Source organism: Carettochelys insculpta, chromosome 2 (assembly GCF_033958435.1).
Source record: "Carettochelys insculpta isolate YL-2023 chromosome 2, ASM3395843v1, whole genome shotgun sequence".
NCBI lineage: Eukaryota > Metazoa > Chordata > Testudines > Carettochelyidae > Carettochelys > Carettochelys insculpta.
Window position 1 is genome coordinate 60,040,541 of NC_134138.1, and position 19,570 is coordinate 60,060,110.

Sequence of the window (19,570 nt, forward strand, 5' to 3'; positions counted from 1 at the left end):
ACTACAATTACTTATTTACCTTATTCTCAAAGTGTAGCTAAACCAGTTACCCAAAATGAGCAATCCAAACATGGAAACTAATAGTTATATTATTCAGATTTGTAATTAGTACCAAAGAGCAAGGGTATACGGCTTCAACTTCACTTGCCATTTTGGATTTTATTCCATAGGAAGGGACACAACTTCAAAATCTTTTCTCTATCTTTCCTGCCAATCCAAGTTGCCAAATGTCTAAGTATTTTTTAAAACGCAACTATGACAAATTTAAAAACCAAAATAGCTAAACAGTAGAAAATTTATTTTAGACATGAAAAAATGCACTCATCTACTTGGCCTGATGAGTGATAGGACTTACCTCAGCAGCTTTATATGAAGAAAACAAAAGAAGCCACTTCCGCTCTTCAGTCAGACAGGTCTAGTATTTCTACTATATTTCATAATTTTACCGAGCACCAATATGTTTTTAAAAAATAATGTAGCCACAGATTGGCAAATGCATGAACAGTGGCAAAGGCAAGCAATTGAGTTATTCACTGACAAGAAAACAATAAATAGATATTAAAGAACAGGAAGGCTATGTCTACACTTCCTAAAAACTTTGAAATGGACATGCTAATGGCTAAATCAAAGAATATTAATGAGGCTCTGAAATGCATATTCAGCACCTCATTAGCAACCCCACCAACATCAAAATCTCCTTATCTCTTTTCACTAATAGGAGGGATAGTGCATTGGTTTGTGCATTGGCCTACTAAACCCAAGACTATGAGCTCAATACTTGAGGTGCCCATTTAGGGGCTTGGGGCAAAAGGATACTTTAAAAAAAAAAAAAAAACGGTTAGAGATGCAGCTTGGTCCTGCCAAGAGGAAATGGGTCTGGATTTGATCACCTCCTGGGGTACCTTCCAGTTCAATGCGATGTATCCTACGTCCAGGCATGATAGAGGCTGCAGGTGCAATGGGGTGGGGCTAAGTTTGCAAACAGGCTCTGTTTAGCCCCTGCACTGCCAGGCCTTCCTCTCAGTCCCTTACAAAACCCTACTTTCAGGTCCCCTGATTACCTTTTTTTTCAAATCCTGCATCTTAAAATGTATTCAGTTAGAGTGTGTCTAAAGTATTTCTAACACCCTTTTTTTTTCAAGTTAATGCAATATTTTTTCAATGTGTGGAATTATAAAAAGTTGAGATCGGCTATATAATGAACTATATTGCATAATAATCTGTAATATTAGAAAAAAGCAATACTTTATGTTTTTATTAGTAGTCAGTTAAAAACTAGTGATGTCATACACAGAAATAATGTTCACAAAAATGACCACTAAATTATGATATCCAATGATGTACTTTCAGCTGTAAACAAGGCCTAAGTGATATATTTTTGTAACTAAAATATTAATTTACAGATATGATTTAAATATTTATATATAGTTTTTCTCTCTCATGAGAAAGCTATAAATATGTTCTTCAAATCAGGAATAATGTGGTAGGCTGAAGATGATGTTGATACCAGCTCTACTCTTAAAGATAGGAAGTAGAAATAGTAAAACCACAATGTCTTTCGAAGTGAATGATTGTATAGACGTAATTACTACTACAACCATTTGCATTTACATAGCATTTACATAGCAACTTTTACTCAAGGAGCTGAAAGCATTATAAAAACCATTGAGCATATTATTAATATCTTCATATTGGAGAATTTAGGTATGGAGGAGTTAAAATATTTGACAAGATCATGGCGGCAAGTCACTTGCAGAGTCAGGCAGAGGAAATGGATGTCCTATCAGCCTTAACTACAAACTAGACCAATGTGACATTTCCTTAAGGCACCCAGAACTGTGACCTTTTTAGCTCCCTACCTTAACAAAACAGTTTTGATGGTACTAAATTGAGCCATAACTCCCTGTCATCCCAGTTGATTAGCCAGCCAAACCAACTCTTTGGGGCATGAACAACTCTTACTTTGCCTTGCACATAACTATTGATACACGCCAACTCCTGAACCTTGCGAAAGAGTGGCCCACCACATTATTCAGCCCTTTTCACTTGACATTCTCAGAAAATTACTAAATCTACTTTCTCCAAAGAGATAATACAACACATGAGCCTGTCAGCTTAGCTGAGGATTCACACTATTATATACAGTCAAAACAAAAAGCAGTCAAGTAACACTTTAAAGACTAGCAAAATAATTTATGAGGTGAGCTTTCATGGGACAGACCCACTTCTTCAGACCATAGCCATACCAGAACAGACTCAATATTTAAGGCACAGAGAACAAAAACAATAACCAAGGAGGACAAATCAGAAAAAAATGATCAAGGTGAGCACTTCAGATAGTGGAGTTTGCTCACCTTGATCATTTTTTTCTGATTTGTTCTCCTTGATTACTGTTTTTGGTTCTCCGTGCCTTAAATATTGAGTCCGTTCTGGTATGGCTATGGCCTGAAGAAGTGGATCTGTCCCACAAAAGCTCATCTAATAAATTATTTTGCTAGTCTTTAAAGTGCTACTTGACTGCTTTTTGTTTTGATAGTATATAGACTAGCACGGCTGCCTCTCTGTTACTATTATATACAGCACTGAGATAAATTTATTAAAGTGAATACTAAGTATACTAACCAATGAGAACAGAAATAGAAAATAGTTACACATAAAACAAAAATATAATTTGCTCTTTTGTGACTAAAACTTAGCCATCTACAATCTTATGTAAGGCAGTTTCTCAACTAAAGCCACTTCTCAAAGTCACTTAGCCGTCATGGTTGAGGATCCATGAATCATGAGTACAGAAAGCTCAGGCCACTTTGTTCACTTGGTGATGTATAACACAGGAGTTCAATCCCCTTCTTCTTATAATCCAGAAAACCTTTAATGCATATTCATTTCAAGTTTATCCACAGATAAAGTTCTTCTTCCCTTCTGGTATACAGCTGAAATGCTGTTCTTCTAATCTTTCTGTTATTTTGCTTTTCCTGTTGACTCAGCATGCAAACAAAGCTTGCTTGGGGCAGATTTTATCACACTCAGTTTACATCAATGGCACAGGTAGATAAGTAAATCAACATATCTTTGTTTAGGAAAACTTGTCTGTCAACTGGGCCTGGTTTGTTTGGTTTAAATGTAGTTTCAGTATACACATGTAACTTTTTAGAAGTTATCCGTACATACATCACACAATGATTATGATGACCAGTGTATGTTTTCAATGGATACCTTACTCAATATTCTTTATAGATACATATCATAATAGCAACATGTTAGGCGGAGTGAGTTTGTCAGGCCCATGATACTCTTTGTCATCTTTTGTGGAGCAATTCACATCTGTGAGAAGTTGAGTCACTGTTTGTTTTATAACCCTGAGTTCCCCAAAACGCTTCTGCCACCTGTGGCTCCCAGCTCTGATTCAACTACTTTGAATCTAACAACCTGCCAGCCAGTATCAGACATAGTTTTATCTTTACCAGACCTGTTAACATTAGCAGATGATTCCAACATGCCCCCAGTCACAACTTTTCCAAATCTGTGTTCTCTGTAGTGTTCAGCCCTCTTCTCCAACTGCAGATGACTAATAAGATCTGTTTTCTACTTTTAAGAGACAAAACCCACTGTCTTGATACATTAACTGGGGTTAACTTTCATTTCAATGTAATTTAATTGTGTTAGTTTAATAGTAAATAAAGTTTATTAGGAAAAGAGGATGTGTTTTTAAGTGAGTTCCAGTCTGAGACAAAGATAGAAATGGCTACAAGCAAATACAGGTGAAAACATGCACCTAAAAGTCCAACCATTAATATCGGTATCAGAGAGTTAGCCGTGTAAGTCTGTATTTTCAAAAAGATAATAATATAGGAAAAATATATTTAATGTAGGAAGCTTCAAGATGGCTTTTCTCATCCACAAATTTCCAGGAAGATGGTATCTGAGTCTCACCTTTGTGAGGTCCTCTTCCAGATGCCCAGAAGAGCTGTACCCTTTGTTTTCTTAGATGACAGAGATAACTTGGTGTTTTCTGCACATCTTTGATACTCTTTCTGAAATGTAATCTTCTGAATGCTACATCTCAAAGTAAAGTTTATTCCAGCTACAAGGAAGGTGACAATTCTTTGTTTAGGAAAGACCTAAGTAGAAACTTCCCCTGGCATGCCCAGTTTAAGCACCTTTTAATCATAATTTCAATGTATAGCCATTCCTCTTAATGCACAGCATACACATAGATTACACAAGGATATTAGTGATCAGTGATGTACCACAGGCATATTTTATATAAAAATTACAACAATACCATGTAAGGTGTAAACAACTGGGTGCTCTGCATCACACTATTGTAGGACAGTGAACCCTTTTTCCAGTAGGCACTTCCATTAGGGCATTTTAGGGTCATGAGCATACTGCTTCCAGCCTGTATAATATTGAACCAAGTAAAAACTTATGCAGCAATAAAGTGGTCACAAGTTTTTAGCAATCTTGTACAGGCTGAACCTTTCTCATCCAGCACCCTGGGGACCTGACTGGTGCTGGAGGAGAGAATTTGCTGCATGATGGGAGGTAGGGTTGTCAGACATCCCACCATGTGTGGGACAGTCACGAACTTCCACAAAAAGTCCCACATCCTGCATTTACACAAAAATGTCCCATGGTGACATTTTTGCATAAAATGCAGGACTGCAGGACTTGTCATGGAAATTCCCATCCCCACCCCAGGTTTCCCGCAGCTGGACCTGCTGGCAGGGCTCTGTGCCCCAGGTGGCTGCCAGCCGTTGGAACCCCAGCTGAGGGCAGGAGACGCCAATATTGCAGTGGCTAGGGCTGCTGGTGGGGCTTCATGCCCCAGCCAGTTCCCAGCAACAGGAACTCCAGCAGCAGGGAGGGGACCCTGGCAGCCCTGGTTGGGTTGCAGGGTTCCCTGGACCAGTGGTAGCCACCAAGCCGTGGCAGCCTCTGAGCCACTAGCTGCTGGTTTTCCTTCCTGCCCGTGAGACAGGGATCTCAGGTGCTGCAGCCTCCCAGCTATTGGGCTGCTTGCTTTCCTCTCCCTCCTCATGCCCTAACCCCACCCGGGATCCTGCAGCTGGGGCCGCCTGTCCCACAAACCCTCCCCAAAAATCTGGCAACCATAACATGAGGTCAGTATTTTCTAGCAGATTACCAACTCTTCCACTGTTTACTGGGCTCTTAGAAGACATTTTAGGGTAAGTTACAGATAAATAACAGCACAGAACACTGAGAGCCAGGACTCGTGGCTGAAACAAACTTTATGGGACCATGGGAAACTTGGCCACACGCATGAAAAGTGGTCGTCCAGCTAAATAAAATCATGCTACATTAAAGAGTTTGCCAGAAGAGAGGGTTCTGGATTAGAGAGGTTCAGCCTTTACTAGAAGAGAGTATTTGGGGGATGCTGGAGGGATGTATGCATATACTGGAATGGGGCATATATATGGTGTTGAAGGGGGCTCTGTGGGCCCAGCTTCAGAGACAGTTATCTTCATGCACATACTCCAGAGCCTAGTCCTCTTCTCTTATCCCAAAGCCCAATCTCAGTCTCTACTCAGCACAGCTTTGTTATTGTCCCACCAAGTAGAGATGACCCATAACTGCAGATAGTGGGTTTGCTGGCCCCAGAACTGGTCAAGTCGCACAACCCTCCCTGCAGACTCCTCTTACTCTCAGTCTCTCTCCTCCCAGAAAGCATCAACACCCGCCTGCAGCTCCCAGATGTTGTTTCTGACTCTCCCCGTTGAGTAGGATCAGCAAACTTGGGAAACACATCCTGCTTGCACCCAGTCATTGGCAGCATCTGCAACACCAATGCTGTGGGCAAAAATGATATTATGCACAGAAAATTTATTTGGTGCACATTCTGCATTGGTGCAGAATTCCCCCAGGAGTAAGGCTTTACAAATATGGAAATGCAAGCATACCTTTGTATATGAAATGTTTGGGATGTACACCTTAAATCCTGCTTAGTACTTTATTTGTAATAAAGAAATGGAATAATTTAAATCTGAATTGTGAAGATTTTTATCCAGCTTTTGGAAGTTAGATTATGCGGTTTAGTTAGTTAAGCATTATTACTATTTTCCCAAACAACAAAGAAAGACCTATAACTGGAATAGTTAGAGAAGTATTTCCTGGAATCTGTAACAGAAAATGCCTGAGGATCAGGTGGTGACAGTTTGAAGTTTTCAAATCTCTGAAGGAATCACAGAAGGAACACTTTTTATTTTCCCCCAGAAATGTCCTTAGGAGACTCATCAGTATCTAAATCTCTAGACTACACATTCACTGGGCCTGGCTTTGCCTAACAGAGAAACTCTGAGGCAGAGAAAGTAATAATTAATTATAATATGTTGGCAATTACCCTGGATACATTATACAAGAATCCCAAAGCACTTTGAGAACCTTGTGAGAGTTGCTTCATATAAAAGAGAGCAAACAGATTTGAGATTTCAGATACTTCATTTTCTACTTTATAGCCTCCTTTTCTAGCTCCATTTCTGAGAATGACATTACCCTAAAGGCCAGGTTAAGGAGGTACCTGCAATAACTATATTAATAGAATATGACCCTCGTGCCAATGGCAGCTGATTAAAGCATTCCTTTCAAAAGAAATTTTCTACTTTAGTCACAAGTTCTTAAGATGTCCAGCTCTATATTTAGAGTGGGATGAGGTTTGTTGCTGGTTTTTAAGCTAACAGTTGTGACAGAATGGCAGAAAACTGGTGCAAATCATGAGAAATTTGCTAACTTTAGCTTAAACACAATACAATTTACTAAAGGTCAACTAACTGACCTATTTTTCTCTAGGTCAGACATTCCAAGACGATTATATTTTCAAGGGATGTAAGAATCATGATCAGTGATGGTTTTTACATAGAAGATAAAGTATGTCCAGGATAGTGTCAACAAACTATCATAAGGCCATCTCAATCAGCCTCATTGTATAATCAACAGAGTACAGAATACAAATCAGACTTCTGGAAAAGAGTAAGGAATCTGTTAGATCATAATTGGAGATATACACACCTTGTAGAACTGGAAGGGACTTCAGGAAGTCATCTAGTCCAGTCCCCTGCCCTCTTGGGAGGACCAAGCACCATCCCCGCCATCTGTTTGCTCCAATCCCTAAATGGCTGATTCAAGGATTGACCTGATAACCCTAGGTTTAGTAGCCCAGTGCTGAAACCACTGAGCTAATGAATTAGAAACATTTCTGATGATATAAACCTGAGCTCTTCTGAAGATTTAATTGATTTTTTTTTATTTTAAGACCTTTGGGAGGAATCATCAGAGAAACAGCAAGATGTTTTTGTATGTGAAATTTTGTGTGTTTACCTACTTCGTCTGTAATGGGACATAATGTAGTTGTGTTTCCTGAAAAAATCTACCAACGACAATTTTATTTATATATTAGCCTACATTTTAGTGAAGAGGCTTTTGTGAATTTATAGATTCCAAGCATTTTCAGTAATATTTGAAAGCGCCTAACATATTGCTTAGCAAGATAAGCCTGAAGAGTTGAAGAGGTTTTCCTGGAAAAAAGCCCTGTTCTGAGGACAGTATTCTTAGTATAGAGAGAGCAAGTTTCTTAAACAACAGCCCATGCCTCATTCCTCAGTGCAGTGTGCAGAAACAAGGCCAGCAAAATGGCTTTGTAGCCTCTCTCATATTGAGGTCACTTTTCCCCTTATTACTCACCTTTCTTATCTCCAGGGCCGCATCAACACGTGCCGGCTACTTCGAAGTAGCGGCGCCAACTTCGAAATAGCGCCCGTCATGGCTACACATGTTGGGCACTATTTCGAAGTTGACATCGACGTTAGGCGGCAAGACGTTGAAGTCGCTAACCCCATGAGGGGATGGGAATAGCGCCCTACTTCAACGTTCAATGTTGAAGTAGGGAACATGTAGTCATTGCGCGTCCCGCAACATCGAAATGGCGGGGTCTGCCATGGCGGCCATCAGCTGAGGGGTTGAGAGACGCTCTCTCCAGCCCCTGAGCTCGATGGTCGCCATGTGCAGTGGCCCCTTAAAGGTCCCCGCCCCCTGCCTTCCTCTGCAGGAAGCTGAGAGAGCGTGCAGGTGGCAGCACAGCCACGAGGCCAGCCTGCACACTCCTCCGCGCCCACACACCCCCACCCGCCACGATGGCCGCCCCCCAGCCCCCCAAGCACCCTCAGGGGACCCCCCCCAAAGGGGAGCCAGGGGTCACAGCCCAGCAGCCAGGTGGGGAAGTGGCAGCGGGGCCCCTCCTGGACAGAAGCCGTGCTTCGAGACCTGCTGGGGCTCTGGAGCGAGGAGGAGGTTTTCCAGGTAATGGGGAGCAAGAGGTGGAACGCGGATGCATTCGCTCAGCAGGCCAAGGGCCTGGCCGCCCGGGGTCACCCTGCCCGCACTCCGGATCATGTCCGAAGTAAAGTGAAGGAGCTGCAGCAGGGTTACGCCTGGGCCCAGGATGCGGCCGGCCAATCTGGGGCCACCCCCATCACTTGCCCCTTTTACAGGGAGCTCAGGGACATCCTGGGCCCCCGGCACACCTCCTCCCCTCTGGCCACTCTTGATACCTCGGCCAATGAGCCCCAGCAGGCCCTGGAATCGGAGTCCAGCCCGGAGGTAAGCCCCGCACCTTGGGGGCCTCCCCAGGAGCCCACCCCCGGGGCACTGGAGGAGGAGGAGGGGGAGTCCTCCTCGAGTGACGGGGGCCTCCAGATCGTCCTGCCATCCAGGAGCTCCAGCCGGGCGTCCACCCACTGGGTGTCCCCCGACCGTGGGAGCGGACCGTCAGGTATGTACCGCCCCCGGTGCGCACCCCCAGGGTTGAGGGGCGGGGACAAGAGACATGACCAGGGCCCTCCACATGCCCAGATGACCATGGCCCCAAGGACAGCAGTGGCATGTCCCTCACAGGAGTGCATCAGCCCCTGCCCCCCGAGCACGACAATGCCATGCCCCATCCCTGGGGATGGGGGGAGCGGAACCTAGGCTCCCCCGGGGGGAGGGGGTGGGACACCCATCAGCAGCAGCAGCACCATCTCCCGGGGACAGGGATGGGGAACCAGCAGCAGAGGGGTGGGGGGACAAGGGCCACGGCTCGGGGCCTGCACTAACAGCTGTCTCCCCTCTTCTTCCCCCCCGTCTTCCGCAGCTGCACCATCGGAAGGACCGGAGAGCCCCAGCGAGGTGTCAGTGGTCTCAGAGAGCCCACCGGGGCCATCACTCCAGGCCAGCCCCTTGGCGGAGCACCGACCAGCCCCACAGTGGGGACGACGGCGGAGCCAGCCGCCCTCCTGGACGGCGACGGACCCCCAGCTGCTGGCCATCCATCGTCGGCAGCTGGAGGTCACGGAGCAGCAGCTTCGGGTGGACGAGCGGCGCCTCCTGCTGCAGGAGCGGGCACTGGCCTGGCGCCAGGAGGTATGGGGGGCCTTCATGTGAACGTTCGAGCGCATAGCTGACTACCTGGCCCCCCCATGCCATGCCAGCCACCGCTCTGCCCTCCCTGCCTGCTCCACCCGCCGATCCACCTGCTGATCCACCCGCCACCGAGGGCCCTTCCGCCGAGAGGGACCTGGGGTCAGCTGACACCCGCCGGCTGTATCTCCCGGTCCGCCCGGCCCCCAGCCAGCCCTGGTGAGGGCTGAGGCCGAGGCGCGGGTCACGGCCGCCCACCCCCAGTGCTGGACAGTAGGGGGTGTGGGGCCCAGGACGTGGCCCCCCCCCTTTGTATATATTCCCCTCAGTTGTATGTTTGTGTTTGTAAATAGCTTCTATTGTTCTATTGTTGCCCCTGTTGTTATATTTTGTTGTTTTGGATGCTGATACCTGCCCCCCCATGAACATAGTTCTCCCCTTCCTTGTCTTCCCCTTTTTTTCTTTCATCATATTGGAGTTGTAATATATATATATGTAATATTTATCCGGCCTGTACATAGTTGTTAGTTAAGAGATTAATAATAATGAGAGTTCTCTACAGAGATTTGGTTTCACAAACAAATGTCTGGTCTTATTTCTTTTCAAGAAAGGTTGGGGGGGTGTGCTCTTGGGTGCTCTGTGGTGTGGGCGTAGGGCCAGGGAGTGTTGTGGAGGATGGAGGGGGCAGTGTGGGGCCTGACAGCGTTCACCCCGTGGCCTCATCGAAATGGGCCCACAGGGCCTCCCGGGCCCGGGTCCCTTCGGGGTCTACCTGGTGACTGGGGGCAGCGGGTGGCTGCACATCAGCCCTGCCAGCCTCCACAGCCCAGCCCTGAAAGAAGGCTTCCCCCTTGCTCTCCACGAGGTTGTGTAGGGCGCTGCACGCTCCCACAACCTGGGGGATGTTGGGCGCCCAAATGTGCGCTCCACCACCTGGCACGTGTGGTTCAGGCGCAGGTTGAAGCACTCCTGGCTGGCTGACGGGTGGCCCGTGAAGGGTGCATAAGCCAGGGCCGGAGGGGGTATGCCGCATCTGCGATGACACAGAGGGGCATGGTGGTGTCCCCCACAGGGATCTCCCGCTGAGGGATGTAGGTCCCCGCCTCCAGCCGGCGGCACAGGCCCAAGTTCTGGAATACCCGGGCATTGTGGGTGCTGCCAGGCCAGCCCACATACATGTCCAGGAAATGGCCCCGGCTGTCCACCAAGGCCTGGAGGACCACAGAATGGTAGCCCTTCCGGTTTAAGTAGCGTCCTCCACTGTGCTCAGGGGTGCGGATGGGGATGTGGGTCCCATCCAGAGCCCCGAAGCAACTGGGGAAGCCCAGGGTGGCAAAGCCCGCGATGGCGGCATCCGGGTCCCGAAGCCTCATGAGCCTGTGGAGGAGCAGGGCATTGATGGCGCGGACGACCTGCAGGGGAAGCACATGGGAGACCACCCATGAGGGGTGTGCAGGGTGTGTGTGGCCCTCCCCTGCCAGGGCCCCCCTCCCCTGCCAGGGCTGCCTCCCCCCCGTGGGTCCTCTTACCTCCATGAGGACAGCCCCGATGGTGGCCTTGCCGACGCCAAACTGCTGGCCCACGGATCAGTAGCTGTCTGGAGTGGCCAGCTTCCAGACAGCGATGCCGACCCATTTCTCCACAGGGAGGGCACGCCGCATGAAGGTGTCCTGGTACCTCAGTGCGGGGGTGAGCCACTGGCATAGCTCCAGAAATGTCTGCCGGCTCATGCAAAAGTTCTGGAGCCAGTGGTCGTCGTCCCAGTCTCCGAGCACCAGATACTCCCACCAGTCGGTGCTCGTGGGGTAGCTCCACAGCCGGCAGCATGTGAGGCAGGGGTGGGGGCGGGGCGCTGCAGGTTTGGGGGTTGCGTCCTCCTCCCCTGTGGGCAGCTCCTCCTCTGTGGCAAGGATGTGCTCAGCTGCCTCCTGCATGGCATTGAGCAGGGCGAGCACTGCTCCTACAGGGGCGGCTGGGTGGACCTCTGGCTGCTGCTGCTGCTGCTGCTGCTGGGGGTCCATGACTGCGTCGCTCGAGGTGTGTGTGCCTATGGCTCTTCAGACCACGTGCTGTGCAGGCTGAGTGTGTCTGGGAGGGGCCCTTTAAGGGAGCGGCTAGCTGTTGCCCCGGAAGCGCTAGCCCGCCCTGTGACCCTGTCTGCAGCTGTTCCTGGCACCCTTATTTCGATGTGTGCTACTTTGGCATGTAGACGTTACCTCACAACGCCTATTTCGATGTGGTGCTGCCCAATGTCGATGTTGAACGTCGATGTTGCCAGCCCTGGAGGACGTGTAGATGTTATTCATAGAAATAGGCTATTTCGATGTCGCTACATTGAAATAAGCTATTTCGATGTAGCGTGCACGTGCAGACGTAGCCCAGATCTGCTATTTCATGGTCTGTATAAATCACATAGCAGTTTATAGGTTTTAAGATTTAAGGGAATATTGTGATCATCTAGTATGTCTTCCTACATGAGATCAGCAATGGAATTTCATCAAGTAGCTCTTGCATCAAATCTATACTTCCTGGATGACCTACGGCATACCTTTGAGAGAATTGTGTGACAGAGAATCTCTCTCCCCTCTCTGCATAATATGTTCCAATGGCTATATACTCTCTGTAAAATATTTGCATCTTATTTCAAGTTTGAATTTGTCTAGCTTCACTTCTAGTCATTAGATCTTGTTATGCTTTTGCCACATTAAAAAACACTCTCCTGCTATGAGAAATCTTCTCTACAAGTAGGTACTTACTGACTATGATCAAGTCATTTCTTAACCTCCATGTTATCAAGCTAAATACAAAGAGTTTCATGAGTAATTCACTGTGAGGTAGGTTTTCAAACCTTCAATCACTCTTGTAGCTCTTAATATATTGGAATTTCCAAATGTAATATACCACTCTTCTGAAAATAGCTTTTTGGGGGGAGGGGGTGGGAAAGCAAATAACAAAGCTGATTAATCTAACTCAGGGTCTATAATGAGACTTAATAACAATAATTACAATAATTTTGTTGTTATTATATAAAACAAAATCTGGACACAAATTTTTAAAAAACAGTTAGTAACCAACTAAAACTAAAGACTTAGCTATAATAAAAATTACAAACAAATATAGAGCAATTCACTAATAAGGCTCTTACATTAATTATCCAGTCAGCTTTCAGTAGTTTAGCATCTAAACAAGCAACTTTCTCATTAGCTTCTGAACACTTAGGTCAGTTATGTAGGATTAAAGAATCCTTAGTTTTACCTGCAATGAAAATAGTACAGTTTGAGCTCTATTCCAAAAGAATAATATTTATCACAGATCAAAATCCTCATTTTCCTTTCTCTATCTGGCACTATGGACCAATTTTCCACATATTTTTATACTTATAAGTTTTCTAAGCATCAACAAATGAACATGGTAACATAATATTTATTAAAATAAAATAAATAAAACTTTTGAAAGAGTGGCCCCAGCCAACTGCTGAAAAACAGAAAAAAGATTTCTTACTTGTACTAGAAGTTCAGAATGAACTACAGGCCGAAGGTTCTATCGTGTATTAGCAACCTAGTTTCCTTCAGGATATTGCTTTTGGAAACTGACCAAGGCAAATTTTAGTTCCTGCACAATTCAAAGACTGTTTGCCAAGCAAAAATCTTTTCCTTATACAAAATCCTTTTAATCTAATTTCTCTCAAAAAGCTTAGAAGAAATTGCTAAAATTGGTACATTTGTTCATGGTGTCATCACATTATGCAATTTATCTAACCTAGCCCAACTCCATACTACTTCTTTCAATTTGCCCTCACGATCATTCATTCAAACTAGATTGCAAACTTTTCAGGGTCGGATCTGTGTCCTTTCTGCAAAGGACCCAATCATCTTTCATTAAATAAGTACCATTTGTTCAAAACCAGCTGGTATTCCAGATTTGGTCTGCAGTCTCCCTTTTGACTATGCTGATGCACATCCTCAGTACAGAAAGTAAACTGAAGACTATCAAAGCTAATGAAGCCTTAAGGTTTACTGTAGACAAGTTAAATTCTTACCAAAGATAAGCATTTGGAAACAAACTTGGAGCCTCAGGGTTTGCATCTGTGTATTCATTCACTCCTCACAAAAAGCTGTTATTCTGATTTGGGAAAATTTTGGGTTCACCAATGGCCAGCATAACTGAACTGGAAGATCAATTTAATATTTGCACAGTTAAGTCACCCTCTATCAAGAAAAGGTACAAGAAAACCCAACTCATGTAATAGCAACAAAGGGTCCTGTGGCACCTTATAGACTAACAGAAAAGTTTTGAGCATGAGCTTTTGTGAGCACAGACTCACTTCATCAGATGCTGGACAGATGCATCTGATGAAGTGAGTCTGTGCTCACGAAAGCTCATGCTCAAAACTTTTCTGTTAGTCTATAAGGTGCCACAGGACCCTTCATTGCTGTTACAGATCCAGACTAACACGGCTACCCCTCCGATACTCAACTCATATAATGGCATCATTTGGTAATTGACTTTTGCAGTCAGGATCAGTTCTTGTTGAAATGTCTCTCTGTTTTTCCCAAGTGAAGAACTGTGCCTAAAGTACAGAAGCTAATGTTATTTCCTAAGTACTCTAATCATCAACAAAAGCTTGTATAATAAAGATAATCATCAAGCCAAGTTCTAGGTTCTGCAGGTTGTCCATGTTAATAAACTAGATGAAAAACAAACTTCCCTTCAAGAACCTGACAAATCATTGAATTCAAATGTTCCTGATTATTTAGGGGTGTGGGAAGGTGGAGTACCATAAGGATATTAAAATAAGGAGTCATATTAGTTGCTGAAGTCAGGTAAAAACCAGGTTTTAGTCACTCATGCAGTAAGTTCTATTTCGAGAGCTTGTCTGGCAGTCAGAAATGAAAAAGTAGTATATAAGCAAATATTTTATATATCTAATAAGAGCTGCATAATAACAACTAGAATTATTAATGTTTCATTTGTTTCACTATAAGTTTAGGGAGAATAGTGTGTAAAGGGAGAACGTTTTACTTTAGCCAATTTCATAATGAAACAGCTAAATGTATAAATGTAATGCTGTAGATAATATAAAAACCTATAACATCTCAGCCATTATGTTGCATTTATTTAAACAAGCGTATCAGAAAATACAAAGACATGGCGTGCAAGACATATGAAATCTGATAGTTTACAACATTTAAATTAATGCAGTGTGATCATTTGATTTGAAAACTTGAGAAAAGAAACATACAGACTCATTTTTTGTTATTGTGCACCAATTCAGCTATACAACCCTTTTTTTGGGTAGAGATTCTGATGGCTAAAAATCAATATCATTACGACAAAGGTGGTTGTGCCAAAACTAAAATGCACACTTTGGTATCAGAGCTATGCCCCAACTAAAAAATCATTCCTGTATTGGTTCCTCCCCCCTAGAACAGATGAAGACTGAATTGATTTCTTTGGCTGCTTCAAAGCAGATCCTCAGCAGCAATGGAAATGAACTGCCATTATTCTAGTAATATTCCCTTCCTCAGAAGAGCAAGAAAATTTAAACAGGGGGTCACATCATTTCTACTTTGCTGCCACTGGCTTCAGATTTACTTACCAGTAGCATGTGGGAGAATAATTGTCAATTTTGGATAATTTTTCAGCACAAAACTCCCTTACAACTTCCATCTGACCTGGGCCAACTGCTCATTCCTGTGAAACCCTTACACTGTCTGCTCTGGACTCTTCATCAAGAACTGAAACAAATGTTTCCACAAACAAACTGCTGCCTTCTAAAGAGAAGCAGTTCTCCTTCAGATCTCTCTCAATCACTTAACTACCATTCCCTACAGTCACCACCAGCTGCTTGCGAGAACATCCAGGGGTATTCTCTTTCTCAGGAGTTCCCTTAAACAACAATTCACCTTCATCGGGCTTTACAGGGGCACTGCTTCCTTGAGCCATAAGCAATTCCTTCTGGGTTTCACCTACACCCAGAATCACCTCTGGCCCATCAGGCAGATTACCACACAATCCCCTTCCAGGCAAACGGCTAGTACCACTACACAAAAGGTTAGGATCGCTTTCCTCCCCTTTGCTAGAAGCTCCCATATTACCAACAGGAAGCACAATGACCTTGCCGTCCTGCTCTCCCTGGCTGTGACTACATGAGCCCTTTCGGAAGGGGCATGTTAATGAAGGAGTTCAAGATGCTGCCATGAATATGCGGTGCCTCATTAGCATAAAGGTAAACGTGGCAATTCGAAAGCACGGCTATCAAATCATGCACCACCCACGTAGCTGGGGGCTTTCGAAACATCCCCTCCAGTCTTCCAAAGCCCCTTTTTCCCAAAACAAATGGGAAGAAGGAGCCTTTGAAGACTCGGGGGGGGGTTGTTTCAAAAGGTCCTTCCGCTACATGGGTGGCCAACGATTCGAAATCCATGCTTTCAAATCGCTGTGGCCGCCATTATGCTAATGAGGCACTACATATTCATGGCAGTGCCTCATTAGCATCTTTTGAACTCCCTCATTAACTTGCCCCTTCCAAAAGGAAGGGGCTCATGTAGACACAGCCCCTATGTGCTGGTTAGATGATTACTCTGACCAGACAGAGTCTTCTCAATCTCTCCCAGCAACATCTCAGCATTAGACAAAGAAGAACCACCAGAATCATTTGGTCCCTGGGATTCCTTGATGATGCAAACTGGATGAAACTGAGTTAAAGCATCATCCTCCCTAGGAGACACAAACCTAGGATCATTTCCCCTCTGGGTTTCAGCTGCATTCAAATCCAGTTCGGGGACTTTGGCACCATCTCTAGCCACCACAGGCTGAGAAAACTCATTAGCTTCCCCAGAAGCACCTTTCTCACACAAAGGACTAGCTTCCTTTTCAGGGATGCCACTGCCCAACACAGTCACACCTAGAAAGTTCTTTTGTGGTCCCCTCTCCAGCCATCACATGCTGCGGGGGAGTCTTCCTTAGAGGCAGGACTAGTTCCCTCATAGGCACCTTTTTCAAATGTAGGCTTTAATAGCGGCTCTGCTCTCTCCCCAGGCATGCTGCTGCTGTTCAACACAGACAGACAATCAGAGACACTCTCTCCTTTGTCCCAGGCCCCATGGCTGATTTCAGACACACGCCTAGAAGGTGAGCCAGTTTTTCTCACTGGCAGTGTGCCACTCTCAATGGACAAGCTGCTTCCCAGCACAGACACACAGGCACCCTTTTTTGGCCCACTCTTGGAAAAACTTTTCACAGGCCTGTCCCTGCCCCCAGCAGACAATCTGCTTTTGTGCACAGACAATGGCTGCTCACTCTGTGCTTCTTTAAACAAATTACTTTTCTCTGGCACACCCCTTGAGAAGCTGTTCACAGGCAATTTTGTTCTCCTAGCAGACAAACTGCTTCTCTGCTGGATTCAAAACACTAACCCGAACTTTTTCCCTAACATGAACTTTACCCTTTTTTCTTAGGTAGGATTTTAGCCTGTTTGTCAGCTTCAATGAGCTTCAAAATAATTTTTTCCTGACTACTGAAATGTTCCTTTCCCTTGTCTAATTTTAAGCTCCTTTTTGGGACACCAGATTCATATGCAGGGATCTCATTCAGAGACACACTGCTTTTTCTGCACAGATAAGCAGCTGATTTTTGCAGGCACACATTTAGAGGAACTTTCTCCTTTGCCACAGCAATACAGGTTAGCCACAGAGCACTCCTCAGAGCCACATACAAACTGCTGCGCTGCTCCCACACTTCCCACTTCCTGACACAGGGTTTCCAGGGCTCCCTGCAGCTTTAAGAATGGCTGGAAGCAGGAAGTATAGAGCTGTGATTGCAGTGGACAGGGTGTTCTCCTGGCCAGGTGGCTGGTGCCATGGAGGAGTGTTCTGTTGACTAAAGCCCCCCCGATACCCTCCCTCCCACCCCGGACCATCCATACTTGTCTTCTGTCAACAGGATCTATCAACAGAGGTGTTCTGCCTCATCCAGGAGAGGCAGAAGGCTGCTAACAAAAGTGACGTGTTCTGTCAACTTAATGTTGACAGAATTCATTTGTAGAGTGGACAGTCCTTGAGTTTTGCAAACAAAACACCAGTGTTGTCAACAAAACTCTTTAGTATAGATGTAGCTTTAAGGTGCCCTTTTTTGCCCTACCTGTAGAGAACTTAGGACAAGATTACAGTTCGGCAGGCTCTTCTCTGCTTGTGGCTTATGTGCTCTCAGCTCATTCAGTGCTGAGAGTCTGCAGGAGGCAGAGGGTACATCTTGGCAGAAACCAGGAAGTTCTTCCAACATGCCACAGTTTGTTGTCCACAATTTGTAGTTCATAGGGCTTCTTCTGAAGCACACAGGACCTTGGGCTACACCTGTAAACTACAGAAATTAAGAGAAAATTTTAAAAAAAGATCGGACGACGTAGGGTAACTTTCTGTACTACTTGCATTTCTATTAAAATGGTTAAAAGCAGTATTTTGCTTCTATGTAGGAAAGTTTTAAACCTATATTAAGTTAATGTTCATCTGTAAACTTCTGAAGGAGCAGCCATAATGTTTTTTTGTTCAGATCTGCAAATATTGCAGAATTACAAACAACTGCAGTCCGTGAGGTGTTCATGATTCTCAGAGTCTACAGTAAATCCATTTTTTACTTGCCCAAAATAAGAACACTTTGCTTAGTATGTTGAGGTTAAAATTTCTAAAGACCATAGATTAAATTCAGCCAAGGAGTCAACTTGTACAGTTGCTATTTACTTCAGTAGGAATTATCTCTCTTTAGTCGAGGGTCAAATGTGATCCACCAGGGTCCACGACAGGAGGATAATGTTTCTTGCTGAAAATAAGGAATAGATAAATTCTAGCAGTGCCTGACCTACCCATTTATAATCTCATTTAATCTCTGGGAACTTTCAACATAAATATCTTATACTATTTTATGTTTCTCCTCATCTTTTGACCTTGCCACTAGCTATTAACCAAAAATTGACTCTAGTGTCCCTAAATCAGACCCATTCTATCATCTTCTGAAAAACGCACAGATTCCTCAGCCTATGTTCTTTCTCTGCAGTATCCATATTCGTTAACGTTGTCCCTCACAATGCAACTGTGTATGTCTATATCCCCATCTTTTGTATCCCAACAGATGGCACTGCAAATTATTTTTGTGACTTCACTTCTGTCAACATCTGGAATGTGGCAAGTGATGTCCAAGGTAAGTAAATAAAATATATGTCAAGTCAACTTTATGTTTATAAAAACAGCTCCATCACATAAAAGCCTATTTCTTTAGGAAATGATAATGGAAGGTAACGCGTAGCAGTCAGTGTTTTTACACAAAGCTGTACAGGCTGTCTAGTATTCGATCAAAAACACAAAAAAAAGTTAAAAAAACTTTTAGTAACCTTCCGTAATTGTTGTTTTTCAAGATGTGTTGCACGTCGCCTCCATGTGTGTGCCTGAGCTCCGAGCAGTTGCCAATTTTCTTCCCCCCTTAGTGGTAATGGTTGAGGTAGCACAAGAGCCCTCTGGTGCAATACCCTCAGGGCACTGGAGCTTTTCACACCTTCTGGAAACTCCAGCGCTGAGGACAAGAGAGTGGATCATGGAATGGGCATGTGCAATGCATTGTGAAAAACAACAGTTACAGAAGGTTTGTAAACTTTTCTTTTTCAAGTGATTGCATATATACATTCCACTATACATACCTCCCAAGCAGTTGGATAGGTGGAAGGATCAGAGTTCATGGTCCCGCTGATTGTAGCACAGCTCAGCTACTGAGTGATGTCATAAAGGGAGGCAAATGTGTGCACTGATGACCAGGTCACTGCTTTGCAAATATCGTGAATAGGGATCTGCACTAGAAAGGCATCTGAAGACTTGTGCAACCTTGTGGAATAAGCAGTCAAGATAACAGGAGGCAGCTTAACTGTAACATGTACAAATGCAGGAAGTGGTCCAGAACAAAACTATCTGAGAAGATATTGGGAGCTCCTTCATCCTTCCTGCTATCACGATGAACAAATCAGATGGACTTTCAAAATGGTCTTGTGCTTTCTGTGTGGAAAACTAGGGTTTCTACCTATCTTCACATGATTTGGAGTAAAAGACAGGAAAGTAGAGGGCCTGATTGCCATGAAATTGTGAAACCACTTTCAGAATGAAACCAGGATGAG